This window comes from Aethalodelphis obliquidens, unplaced genomic scaffold, assembly GCF_003676395.1.
Source record: "Aethalodelphis obliquidens isolate GAN/ISIS:26980383/991018 unplaced genomic scaffold, ASM367639v1 scaffold130, whole genome shotgun sequence".
In the NCBI taxonomy this organism is placed as follows: Eukaryota; Metazoa; Chordata; class Mammalia; order Artiodactyla; family Delphinidae; genus Aethalodelphis; species Aethalodelphis obliquidens.
Window position 1 is genome coordinate 950,990 of NW_020838074.1, and position 14,751 is coordinate 965,740.

A 14,751-nucleotide genomic window follows, 5' to 3' on the forward strand; every position below is an offset into this window, starting at 1 on the left:
TTTTTTTTTTTGAAGACTGTATGATATTTATATCTAGTTAAAATTTTTGTATGTGTGTGCTAAGGCTTAAATATTTTGTCTAGCATATTTTCTGTTTTATTTCAATAACAGCCCAATTTTGCTATTGTTATCTGTTCCATTTCTCAAAAGGGTGTGAGGTTTGAGTTCTTCATCAGAACAATCTCCAAAATGGATTGTGAGTACAGAACTGCCGAGTCTTTAGCATCTGAATGGTAGGCTTCATTTCCTTTTTTCTGAACTTTCATCTGCTATTTCCTGTCTCCCTATATTTAAGATCATACTAATAGTGCCAGGGAAGGGGAGCACTGGCAGTATGGGGTTGTGGTAGTGGTTTTATAGGGGAAGAATGGCTGGGGAACACTGGGTATATTAAGGGCAAAGAGTTGGAGAGCCTCTGAGCCATGAAATTATAAGGTGATAGCATTATGTACCTTCATGAGTCCTTGTCAAATTATTGTTCTAATTCAGCAAATATAGAATTGGGTAAAATGTTTATCAAAATATGAATTAGAATCACTTGGCAACAGCATGGTAGAATTTATGTTAGAGTTAATAATCACTGAGTTTGGTCAAAATCACCCTTGCTATGTGTTAATAACTTTGCCGATAGCCACAAATGAACGTATAAGCCCAATAGAGTGTGATATTTGAATATTTCTTTTTTCCTCAGTTTCTCTCTTGCTTCTCAAAATTGATCCAGTTTTGATGTCTAAAAAGGAATTATTAGTGTTATCTATAGGATGGTGAACAAAAAGAATTCCATTTTCAATTTCTAGTCCTTCTATTCCTAGAAGTTCGGGCTGTCACTGGTAGTATGTAATTTCATTTCTAACTCTATCTCTCTCCAGCATTTCTTCTTGATGATTCATCATGGTACAGTAAGATCTCAGTTATCCAGGTAAAAAAGAGGCAAGGAAAAATCATGCATAACCCAGGAGAGTGACTAAAACACAAGTCATTCAGTTGGCTTAGAAATCTGTTCTTTCTCTGGCTGAGACTGATGCTTTTGCAATTCATGATCCTCTTTGGAGCCCTGATTTAGGAAAAGCATGTTGGGAAGTGATGAATGAATGAGTCAGCCAATAAAGGTTGAGTTCCTATCACATGTCCAGCACTACTAAGGGATAAAAAGTGTAACATAGGGTCGTCTCCTTACAAAGCTTGCATTCTGCTTAAAGAGATAAAATTAACCCACTTAACACATTGGGAAGATAATCAAGTACTAAAATGTAAGGAATGAAAAGTTCAGTAACAGTTAAAGGTCATCGTTATGACCTGGAGTTTGGTGTGGCAGAACTCAACAAAGAACCTCCTCATTTCCCTTCTCAAATTGGGGTCAGAAGTTTATGTTCTAACAAGAAAATGTATGTCAATAATTCTAATATGTATAATGAAAAGTCAGTGAGGTTTTTAGTAATCAGAACCCTGTTTTGCCCCTAGTAAGCACTCAATGTTTACTCTGACTTATTGACTTTAATTGCCTTAAAATGCAAATGTATATTGTGATTCAGAAATGGATTTTTAAAGGGAGATTATTATTCTGGGAAGAAGGAGTCACTTACCTGTGTGAAGTTGCCAGGTTATGCCCAAGTTATGGGTTAATAAAATCTGTGACAGTGATTTCCTAAGTGTGGTCTCCTGATCAGGAACATCAGTATCACCTGGAAACTTGTTAGAAATGCAAATTATCAGAATTGCCACATTACACATTTGTGGGTGGGGCCCAGAAATTTGTGTTCTAACAAGCCCTCCAGGTGATTTTGTTGCATACTCAAATTTGAGAACCACTGCCATAAGAGAATTCAGGGTGGCTAATCAAACGTTCTGAGATGGTACCAAAAAGAGAACATAAATGAGGGGAGAAACAGAGTTTCCTGGAGCAAGAATAGTTGAGCCAGAAACTAAATAGCTTTATTCTTTAAAATACCAAGGGAACTCTCTTGCATTCCTATACACTAATGATGAAAAATCTGAAAAAGAAATTAAGGAAACACTCCCATTTACCACTGCAACAAAAAGAATAAAATACCTAGGAATAAACCTACCTAAGGAGACAAAAGACCTGTATACAGAAAACTATAAGACACTGATGAAAGAAATTAAAGATGATACAAACAGATGGAGAGATCTACCAAGTTCTTGGATTGGAAGAATGAGCCTGTGAAAATGACTATAATACCCAAAGCAATCTACAGATTCAATGCAATCCCTATCAAACTACCAACTGCATTTTTCACAGAACTAAACAAAAAATTTCACAATTTGTATGGAAACACAAAAGACCCCAAATAGCCAAAGCAATCTTGAGGAAGAAAAACTGAGCTGGAGGAATCAGGCTCCCTGACTCCAGACTATTACTGTAACTACAAAGTTACAGTAATCAAGACAATATGGTACTGGCACAAAAATAGAAATATAGATCAGTGGAACAGTATAGAAAGCCCAGAGATAGACCCACACACCTATGGTCACCTTATCTTTGATAAAGGAGGCAAGAGAATACAATGGAGAAAAGACAGCCTCTTCAATAAGTGGTGCTGGGAAAACTGGACAGCTACATGTAAAAGAATGAAAGAACACTTCCTTACACAAAAATAAACTCCAAATGGATTAAAGACCTAAATGTAAGGCCAGACACTATCAAACTCTTAGAGGAAAACATAGAACACTATATGGCATAAATCACAGCAAGATCCTTTTTGACCCACCTCCTAGAGAAATGGAAATAAAAACAAAAACTAAAAAATGTGACCTAATGAAACTTAAAAGCTTTTGCACAGCAAAGGAAACTATAAACAAGACGAAAAGACAACCCTCAGAATGGGAGAAAATATTTGCAAACGAAGCAACTGACAAAGGATTAATCTCCAAAATATACAAGCAGCTCATGCAGCTCAATATCAAAAAAACAAACAACCCAATCCAAAAATGGGCAGAAGACCTAAATAGACATTTCTCCAAAGAAGATATACAGATTGCCAGCAAACACATGAAAGGATGCTCAACATCACTAAACATTAGAGAAATGCAAATCAAAACTACAATGAGGTATCATCTCACACAGGTCAGAATGGCCATCATCAAAAAATCTACAAACAATAAATGCTAGAGAGGGTGTGGAGAGAAGGGAACCTTCTTATGCTATTGATGAGAATGTAAATTGATATAGCCACTATGGAGAACAGTATGGAGGTTCCTTAAAAAACTACAAATAGAACTACCATATGACCCAGCAATCCCACTCCTGGGCATATACCCTGGGAAAACCATAATTCAAAAAGACTCACGTACCAAAACGTTCACTGCAGCACTATTTACAATAGCCAGGACATGGAAGCAACCTAAGTGTCCATCGACAGATGAATGGATAGAGAAGGTGTGGCACATATATACAATGGAATGTTACTCAGCCATAAAAAGAAACAAAATTGAGTTATTTGTAGTGAGGTGGATGGACCTAGGGTCTGTCATACAGAGTGAAGTAAGTCAGAAATAGAAAAACAAATACCATATGCTAACACATATATATGGAATCTAAAAAAAACGATGGTTCTGACAAACGGGGCAGGACAGGAATAAAGATGCTTACGTAGAGAGTGGACTTGAGGACACGAAGAAGGGGAAAGGTAAGGTGGAACGAAGTGAGAGAGTAGCATTTACATATATACATTACCAAATGTAAAATAGATAGCTAGTGGGAAGCAGCTGTATCCCACAGGGAAATCAGCTCGGTGCTTTGTGACCACCTAGAGGGGTGGGATAGGGAGGGTGGGAGGGAGTCTCAAGAGGGAGGGGATATGGGGATATATGTATGCATATAGCTGATTCACTTTGTTATACAGCAGAAGTTAACACTCCATTTTAAAGCAATTATACTCCAATAAGGATGTTAAAAAAAAAAATACCAGTACAAATACTGGTAGAAGAATGGAAGATGGAATTTGCAAGGCCTGACCAGTACAATTGTAATCGCTAGAACGGTGGTTTCCAAGCCCTGTAGTTTCTCTGAATCACTTGGAGAGCTTTAAGAAAAACATACTCCAGTCCTAGAGATTATGATTCTCAGTCTGGTGGAAGGCCTGGGTAGCTAATTTGTAAAAAACATTCAATGATTGTAAAGGGCAGCCAGAAGTGAGAATCACTGACTTGGAGATGTTGAGTTAATTTAGAAATCAACAACCAAGGGTGAGAGGGGAAAAGTTTGAATGTGTTCTGGCTTTGGAAAAATAGACAAGGGGTGGGGCAAAGAGTGAAGAAGATTTCACTTGACAAGAACAGCACAAACAGGATGGATGGATGGGGCCGGGAAACAAACATTCTGGAGACGATTTGATTTTGCAGATATCTCAGACTGCTAGAAAGGAACCACCCTAAATAGTGCTCTTTTTAAATTTTATCCATCTTTGGCTTAGCGTTTCCTAAAACAAGGGATGATAGGGGACAAGAGAAAGTTAATAATTTTGTTTAAAAATATTATATTTCAAGCTGAATGAGAAGTGAAAAGTAAAATGATGCATTAAGGTGATGGCATTATGGGTGGGGTGTTTTCCTCTCATAAATTTTTGGATAATTCATTCTTAGTAACTATGATGTTTTTCCTTTTATGAAGGCTCAAAGGATAAACCATGGGTATTCACATTAACTAGTTAGGTACAGCTGTGAGAGAACTTGGAGGTAAAATGGGCTGTGGTAAAGTTGGGGGGATATAAACGTACCTTCAGATAATGGAATATTGACAGTGCACTACTGTAGCGTAGAACAACATGGTCTTCATATGCTGTTCTCTCTGAGCTTGGGCATTACTTGGAACGTCTTTGTGAAATTTGATGATGTAATTCAAACTGATGTATGAAGCAAATATGCTATAAGAATTCAAGGTAATCCACTTGGAGTTAAAGCTTTTCTGCGAGAGGCTTAACATGAGTCCTGTAGCGTAATACATGAATTCAGTATTTTATTATGGCCTCTTAAAGATGAGAGGCCTAATAGGCTTGCCAAAAGCTCAGTGAGTCAGTGTTGACACCAAATATGTTTATATAGACGTAGCGTTTTCAAAGTTCTGAACAAATGACAATGTAAGAATGAAAAGTCTATCGTCATAGCTTCATGACTCATTGTTTCCACATCAGTTTTCTTATTTCTATCTCAGTGACTCTACTTCTCAGGAAGTGTTACTTCACAGATTTTCTTCTGGCAGGCAAAGTTGTTTTTTTTTTTTTTAACAAAATGATGTGTAGAACTCATAATATATATATTTTATATGGTAAAATAAATAACATAGGTGATACGAATAAGATTGAAATGAGACCTGACAGATTTCGTTTTAAAGTTTAAAATTTCTCCTAATTTACGTATTTCTAAAAGATCTGAAATTTGACAGAAGGGAGATTAAATCTCATGAACATACAAATGAGTAATTAAGTAATGATAACTATGCCCAGCATTTCATTATGGTGCTTAACCGTGAGCCAGGCATGTATTAAGCATGTTATGTACATTGTCTCATCTAATCCTTATTACTTTCCTATGAGGTGAGAACTCTTACTGTTTGGTCCATAAGGAAACTGAGGCTTAGAGGTTAAGTAAATTGTTTAAGATTTTATATCTATCCAGTAAGAAGCAAAGCTGGAAAGTGAACCCAGAGTCTGAATCCAGAGACCCACTCTTTTTGTTAATTTTTTAATCAGAAAATTTCAAACATACACAATAGTAGAGAACAGAATAATGACCCTTTGTTACTTAGTTCCTAACAATTAACATTGGCTAATCCTGTTTCATTTAATTCCCACTTCCCAAACCCCAGTGAGTTACTTTAAATTTAATTCTACATAAAAACCTTAATATAATTCTTTTATATCATCTGCTATAGACTGGATGTTTGTGTCCTCCCAGAATTTATATATTGAAAACTAACCCTCAGTGTGATAATGTTAGGAGGTGAGGCCTTTGGGAAGTGATTAGGTCATGAAGGTGGAGTTCTCATGAATAGGATTAGTGCCCTTATACAAGATACCCCAGAGAGTTCCCTTGCCCCTTCTTCCCTGTGAGGACACAGTGAAAAAAGATAGCCATTTATCTATGAACCAGTAAGTGGAAACTCACCAGACAGTAAATCTGCCAGCATCTTGGTCTTAGACTTCCCAGCTTCCAGATATGTGAAAAGTAAATTTCTGTTGTCTACAAGTCACCCAGTCTATGGTATTTTTGTTATAGTAAGCCTGAATGGACCAAAACATCATCTAATATCCAACCAGTGTTCACATTTCCCCAAGTATCACATATTTATCTTTTTAATATTGATTTATTTGAATCAGGCTCTGCTTGAGTTCATTTATTGCCTTTGACTATTTGTCTGTTTTTAACCTATCCAGGTCCTCCTCCCTCTTTTTTAAAAAGAATTTATTAGTTGGAAAAAATTAGTTGTTTTTCCAGTGTCATTTTGCAGATTTTGGATTTCATGTTCATGGTGTCCTTTAGCATTTTCCTCTATCTTCCATATTTCCTGAAAATTGTAGTTGAATCTGAAGTTTGATCAGATTCAGGCTTTTTTTTTTTTTTTGATAAAAAATACTTTGTAGATGGTTCTGCATACTTCCAATACAACTTAAATCTGGATAATTCCTCCAGACCTTACTGAGGTCACCTTCAAATGAGATTGCAAGCCCTTTAAAGATAGAGGTACCCAGTGGTGCCCAGCAGTGGGAAAGGAGTCCAACTTGTCAAAGGAAGCCATTTCTCCAAAAAGCCTTGGTTGCTTTGAATAAGAAATGGTATTTAGATACTGTAAATATCTAGGCACTAGTAGTATTTATTGCTAGAGGTTCTAGACTCTTTTAGGAGACTGAGCTAGAAAATACATTTTGTCTGTTGTGAAAAGAAAAATATGATGTGTTATACTGATAATTCCAATTTTTAAAAATCAGGTACTTTTTGGACTTTATATTTGTGTCCCTTCTTAAGCTGAAAATCTTGGTTCCTAACAATCAGTGTAATTATTTATTTTCTTTATATTACTGTGATGGTTAATTTTATGTGGCAACTTGGTTGGGCCATGATGTACAGATATTTGGTCAAACATTATTCTGGATGTTTCTGTGATAGTGTTTTTGGGTAAGATTAACCTTTAAATTATTAGACTTTAAGTAAAGCAGATTGCCCTTCTTACGTAGGCAATCCCTTCAACTCCAATCACAGTTGAAGTCCCTAATAGAACAAGGACTGACCTGTCCTGGGCAAGAAGGAATTCTGCCAGCAGATGGCCTTTGAACTTGAACTGCAACATTGGCTCTTCCCTTGGTCTCTAGCTTTCTGGCCTACCCTACAGATTTTGGATTTACCAGTCTACAATTGCATTAGCTAATTACTTAAAACAAATCTCTCAATATATACACACATCCTATTGGTCTGTTTCTGTGGAGCTTAAGAGAGACTAACTGGGTTTGCCCTCCTACCTGAAACAACTAAAAAACCAGATTAAATAAATGAAACAATGGCACTGAAGACATTGGCCATCAGGCAGTGAAGGTCAGTAATCCCTGGGAGACAGGACATAAATGAAGTAAGCCCTGTGATTGTTCCAGATGGCTGCCTGGAGAGGATTTGCAGGCAATAGCGCAGGAAGGAGGAACTAAGAAAAATATGGCTGTCTCCCTGAGTTGAGGAAATAGAGCTAGGAGTTTGGGAAAGCCAAAGTAGCTGGAGTTCACAGCACAGCATACTAGAGAAGAGAGAGCTGCACAAAGAAAACAAGATCTGCAAAGGCACTTCTTTGAGTATTCAGTTGAGTATGATCACATGTGTGCAGAGAAACTACTTGAGGCTGAGGAAAGAACCATCTGAAAGGACAGTGCTTGGAGTGGAAAACCTCGTAATTCACATTATTGGGTAGAGTACTAAGAAAGTTCTTGTTTAGACTAAGTGCAGTTCCTGTGCAGCCTAACAAAGCTTAAAAGCAAGGCCAAAAGGATCAAGCTGTGTCCACATAATTTAATGATGTCTGTATTATTTTTTTATTGCTGCATAACAAAACCATATATATTTTCTTATAGTTTCTGAAGATTCAGAATCCAGGCTTAGCTGCATGGTTCTGGCTCAGGTTCTCTCATCAGGTTGCAATCAATCTGTCATCCAAGGTGGAAATCATCTGATGGCTTGACTAGGGCTGGAGAATCTGATGCTAAACTCACTCATGTGGCCATTGGCAAGAGTCCCCAGTTCCTTTGCTATGGAGCCTCTCCAGATTGCTGCTTATAACAGGGAAGCTGGCTTTCCTCAGCATGAGTGATCCAAGCAAGAGAGAGAGCAAGCAAGATGGAAGCCACAGCTTCTATAAGCTAATCTCAGGAGTCACACAGCAACACTTATTGAATTTTGTATTGGTCATTTATTGTGCAATACTGGAAGGGACTGCTTAAAGGTGGCAGAGATCATTAGGAGTCATCTTAGAGGCTGGCTGCCATGAACATAGGTGTAAAATTCTTAACATTTTAGCAAATTGAATCCAATGATATATAAAATGGATAATGTATTATAACAAAGTGGGATTTATCCTGGGAATGCATGATTGGTTTAACATTTGAAAATTAATCAATGTGATTCACCATACTAACAGCCTAAAAAAGACAAATTATAGATTAAGAAAGTGCATTTGACATAACTCAACATCCTTTGCTGATAAAAAGTCTTACTGCACTAGGGATAGAAGGGATGAATGAGATAAACAAATGTCATGTATGTAGAATCTACAGTTTAATATCACAATGGTGAACGATTATATGCTTTCTCTCCCAAATCAGGAACAAGGCAGTATGTTCATCCTCACCACTTCAATGTTGTATGGAAGTTTTAGCCAGTGTGATAAGGCAAGCAAAAGATAGAGAAGGCATCCAGCTTGGAAAGGAAGAAGTAAACCTGTCTTTATTTGCACATGATATGACCATCTACCAAGAAAATCCTATGGGATCTACATAAAAGTTATTAGAACTGATAAGTTGGTTTACTCTTCGAAGTTGTACCTCAATTAAGAAGAAAAAATAGATATCTTACTCCCTATGCGTTTTGAGTTTTAAAATACATTTAAAAATAATTCATTGATCAAAGAGAAAGTTTAAATAACATCTAAAATTCCGTAACTTGGTAGATGGAACAGTAGGAATGAAAATCCACCTCTATCTGACTCTAAAACCCCTGCTTTTCATTACTATGCTATCTGCTTCCTGCTGTGCCTTCTCCTAATCCCAACAACATTCTAAAAAATGCTATGTGCACCAACTATAGCTTTTGAAAGAGAAAAGTAATGTAATAGTTTTGTGTTGCAACTCCTAAGTTGTCAAGGTTGAGGAGGAATGGAAAAAACTAATAGTGAAGGGAGAGCAGTTGCTCTCAGTGAACTTCACAATTAGCAGTTCAATTGAAAGGCAACTTGGTAAGAGATTGGTTTGGCCTACAGTCTCAAAGGAGGAAGGATTTTAAGCACAACAAGAGAGATACCAGATGATGATCAGAACCAGATGGCTGTCGCCGGGGCTGTGCTCAAGTCAGTGTGAAATAAGGGGAATCACGACAAGGTTATGCAACACCAGTCCCAAGCCAATTACTGTTCTTGAGCCTACGCTACATTTCCTCTTTATAGGAAAGCGTGTGTGTGTGTGTGTATGTGTGTGTGTAGTTGCGGGGAATAGCAAAGAGCAGTTCTGGGAGTAACTAACCAACATTCGAGAGTAGACTTGGGCTATATTTAGATAAGTGTAGTTGTTTCAATGGAAAAGTTTTTCTCATACTTTTTCCCCCCTCTCTTTCTTGTATTCTCAGCCCACATCTGTCCACTGCTCATAAAAGCCATACTAAGGGGCAGTGCATTTGGCAGGCTGAATTTGGCACTGGTTGGGTTGTCTCAGCAGAGAAAAAGGCCAGAGGACACTAAATTCTATTCAATCCCATTTACTGAGCTGTTGGGAAATGGAATGGGAATCTTGATAACTTGCTTCTGGGGAGTGAGAAGAAAAACAAACACAAAGCTACAGTTGTACTTTGGGTTGCAGGTGGAAGTTGAAAACTTATCCCCGCAGAGAACAAAGTTGTAAGACTAACTACTTTGCTTATTGGCCTATTCTCAGAGATGAGAATACCCTAATGGTGATCAAATTAAGGGCGCATAGTACTCTTTCAACTAACGACTATTAGGAAAGTGCTTTTTTGCCTCACCCTATCCTTGTATCCATCTTTCAGTGGCCTTCCAATAGTGACACTCCCAGGGACTTGTTTCTGGAGTTTTCTGGAGTCCTCTGGAATGTGGCAGCAGCCCTTGGCCCCCTTGCTTGTCCTACCTTAATTTGCCCGGCTATCAGGGGGCTGGAGTAAGCAAAACTTGAGGGTAATGATGAGGTCATATCTGAAGTACTGGAGCAGAATGTATTTGCTTAAGCAGATTTTTATAGCTTGATTTTTCACTTGTTTTCTGACTGCATTATAGGTTAGTTCCTGTGACTCACTTGCCTCCCAGAGGGCCTTGTCCTGGCTGGCTTTGGTTCTTGGAGGCCTCCTAGCCTTCCTGGTGGGATTTTTTCTGTGCAGTAGAGGGCAGCAGTTTCAAATGCTCAGCCATTAGGAGAAAAGTGGGAACTTGAGGTTCCAGAATGTTGGAATATGTATGTGTATCTCAGAATGCCAGCATAAGTGCTCCGTGAGTCCACTTCCCGCTCCAGATTAACATTTCAGGAGGAGTCCTACCACAACCAGACCCACACAAACGTGTCTCCTTCGTTACCACTCTTATCTGCGGAAGGCATAAGAGATCACTCATCCGAGTACTTTACTTTACAGACAAGGCAACCCAGAGCCAAAGAGAAGTGACTCCCCCCAGGTCGCATGTCTCATAAGTGACAAAGTTCAGACTAGATTCTAGGTCTGAGCTGGAGTTAGGATTTGGGGGTCATCAATTTATTGAGAGTAAGTAAAGGTCTAAATGTGGATAAAATGGTAATGACTGTAGAGTAAGACAAGGAAGGGCAGAGTAGGACGGGGCCTGGACCGAGTCCCAGAAACAGTACCAACAGTATGGGTTAAAGAAATTTGTGAAATTTTCTTACTTTCATATGCTCTCTCCAGATTTCGCTCCAACAAAAGCCCTTTTGCGAAAAGGATCCAATAAATTTATTAATACTAAAATGATGCTTCACGGATTTCATTTGTTACTTCCCTTGATGTGTTTAGAAAATTAAGTGATAGTAAAAGGATTATTAAAACAATACTCATCCTCTGCGCCACTTCTACTGAACCTCCCTCCCAGTCCTGTTCTGTAGAAGTAACCACTTTAAATTCTTGTAGCTTTTTCTTCTGGTATTTACTTCCATATTTCCATATACAGATTTTCCTCAACTTACGATGCAGTTACGTCCCAATAAATCCATCTCAGTTGAAAATATTGTAAGTTGAAGTGCATTTAATACACCTAAGCTACCAAACATTATAGCTTAGCCTCACCTACTTTAAATGTGCTCAGAACACTTACATTAGCCTGCAGTTGGGCAAAATCACTTAACACAAAGCCTGTTTTGTAATAAAGTGTTGAATATCTCATGTAATTTGTTGACTACTGTACTGAAAGTGAAAAACAGAATGGTTGTAATTATATCCATTGTTTACCCTGATGATACTGGCTGACTGGGAGGTGTGGCTCACTGCTGCTGCCCTGCATCACAAGAGAGTATTGTACCACATGTTGCTAGCTGGAAAAAAAAAAAATCAGAATTCAAAATTCGAAGTATGCATTCTACTGAATGCATATTGCTTTTGCACCATCTTAAATTTGAAAAACCGTAAGTCAAACCGCAAGTCAGGGACAATTTACACATGTATTTGTATATGTATATACTATGATTTATTAATTTATCAATTTTAGATGTTATGCATTAACTTTCTGTTATTGTAGATGAGGAACTAGCCTTCTAACACCTTCTCTTAATTATCTCCCCTTCATTCTCTTAATATTCTCCTAATATAATTATATCACAATATTTATAGTCTTATGTTTATATAAATGTGTCCCATAATTGCTCCAAGTAGTATGCTGTGATTATGCTTTCTTTTATACGTAAGTTTTGTTTAACCTAGGGTTAATAATTTCCTCGTTTTTTCCATTTGCTTTGCTTTCTACTTACCTACTGCTATTTTATCTGAATACTCCAAAAAATCTGTAATGTACAAACAATAGTATTTTCAAAATTCTCAAACACCTCAGAACTCCCTTCCACTTCCCTCTATGCTCCCACATGAACTGGTTGTTTTCTAAGCCTTGTTCATGGCTTTTGTCCAGGTTCTTTCTTTTGCACCTTTTTATTGTTGGATTCTCTGTTTCCATGTCTTCTTCACTGACTTACTCCCTTGCAATGATAGAGAACATACTCCAGTACCTTCCCAAGAAAGTGTGTATGACAGGTAAATTTTTTGAATCCTTGCATACTATAAAATATTTTTCTTTACTGCCATACTTGATAGTTTGGTTGGGTACAATTTTTTAAGTTAAAAAAGTTTTTCCTTCAGATTTGGGAGGCATTGATTCATTGCCTTCTAGCTTCCAGTACTGATGCTGAGAAATCTGTTGCAATACTGATTCTCAGCATAGATCTCTGTGTGTATTGTTTTCTCTCTATAAGCTTTGAGAATCTTTTATCTCTGTTGTTCTGATTTCATGATAAAATTCCTGTTATTGATTTTGCTGACTTCTTGAGGATGCTTTCAAACTTGAGATTCATGTCTTTCAATTCTGGGAATCTTTTGTATTATATCTTTGGTAATCTCCTCTCCGTTAATCTCCTTGCTCTTCCTGTTGTGAAACTCCAGTGAGATATTGGACCTGCAGAATTTATTCTCTAATTTCTCATATTTTCCAATCTATTTTTCTTTTCTTTTTGTTCTATTTTATGGGGGATTTCCTTGTATTTAGTCCCTAACCCCCTTTTTCCTGAATTTTTTATCTTGTCTATCATATTTATTTAATTTCTAGGAGCTCTTCCATAATCAATTATGTTTTTAAAAAATATATAACATCTTATTCTTATTTTATGTATAGTGTCATCCCTCCACTTTCTTCCATAAAAACAAACTTTATCTTGAAGGTTTAAAGTTTTGTCTGTATTACCTCTGTTTTCTGCATTAGGTATATTTTCTCTAAATACCCTTCTTTTTTGGTTTATTTTAGTGTATTTCATGTTAGAAGTTTTCCTCTAACATTTATTTATATACAGTAATTGTATTTGTTTTATTTATAAACATATTTAAGAGTAGCTCTTAAAAAAAAGGGAAACTCCATGTGCACAGCAAGGCTTGTGTCCTTGTGAGTTTGACTGCAGGGTCTCGATGGGTTTTAGCTGGCAGTTTGGTTGGTTCAGGCTGTGCAAACAACTTCACCAAGCTCACTCTGCTTTCACATCTGTGCTTTCTGCTGCCCTGTGCTGTTCCTGTTGCTCCTGAGCCCAGAGCCTATCTGATTAAATTTCCCTGAGAATGAACGTTGGTTCTCCCCTGGCAGAGTGGGCACAAATTGGAGATCCTGACTGCTTGGGTTGTGGAGGAGAGTCTCCCTCTCCTGTGAGCCCTGTGCCTCATCCCTGCCTGCTTGGCTACATGGGGCTTCTCAGTCCTAAGCTTTTCCAGTGCTCTCTGGGGACAATGTGGCCCACTTTTCATCCACATTTCCCTGTGGAGGCACTTAAGCTTTATGATACTTCAGCTCTGCTAAGTGTGTTAACAAATCCTAATTTATCTTCCTAAAATTTGTTGAAATCCTTGTTCACTATTGCTTCCTGTCCCACATGATCAACCCACCATATTTAGTTAGGAGGTATCATGTTTATATTTTAGAATTAGAACTTTAAGTCAGAGAAACAAATTCCTAGTTGTGTAATTTTGGATATAATGACAGCTGTTTCAGAGATTTTTGTGTTCGGGAGGGCAGGGAGATGGAGTGGGATATGTGTTGGGAGACTATAAAGAAATCTTTATTGAAAACTAAACAAGACAAATTAAAATCTTTTCTGTTTGCTGCCTCTTAGTAGTTTAAAAGGAAAAAAGAGTCTGTCTTTAAAAAAAATACAGATGAATGAGTGAGGGCAGTTTGACTCAGAGAGGAAATAGTAGAGAATTATAAATGAAGAATATCATATGCTACTTTTCAAAAAAAATAAAATTTTAAAGCACAAATAAAATTCCTCTGTAGAGAAATAAGCTATTGATGACATTTGGGAAGAAAAGTTGAGACTATTTCTAATCATAGAGAAATAGAAAAGTATTTTAAAAATACCTTCTCAATAGAAACTGCAAAGACATTAGGATTGCTGTAAGATCTTCTAGTAGTCTCAGAATTGAAACAAAGATTAGAGCCTTTTTATAGCTATAAAGAAAGTGAAGATGTAGATACGTGAAACTTATAAAGTTACGGTAGACTGAGTAGCCGTAAGCACACCCAGTGTCAGATCTTGGTTTCTAAATACCATTCCTTAGGGCTTCTTGGAGAAACAGCTGATTCTATGGCTGGGACAGGGAAAACACAAATGAGCATCTTGTAGTACCAGGAAGAAAGTACACAATCAACCAAAAGGATGGGGCATGTCAAAGGAACGCAGGAGTCAACTTGAAAGAGCTCCTGATGATCAAAGCTGGAATAATTTGAGTAACAAAATAAATAATGAAGTGTTGGATTATAAACTAAGGTATGAAATAAAAATACATGAG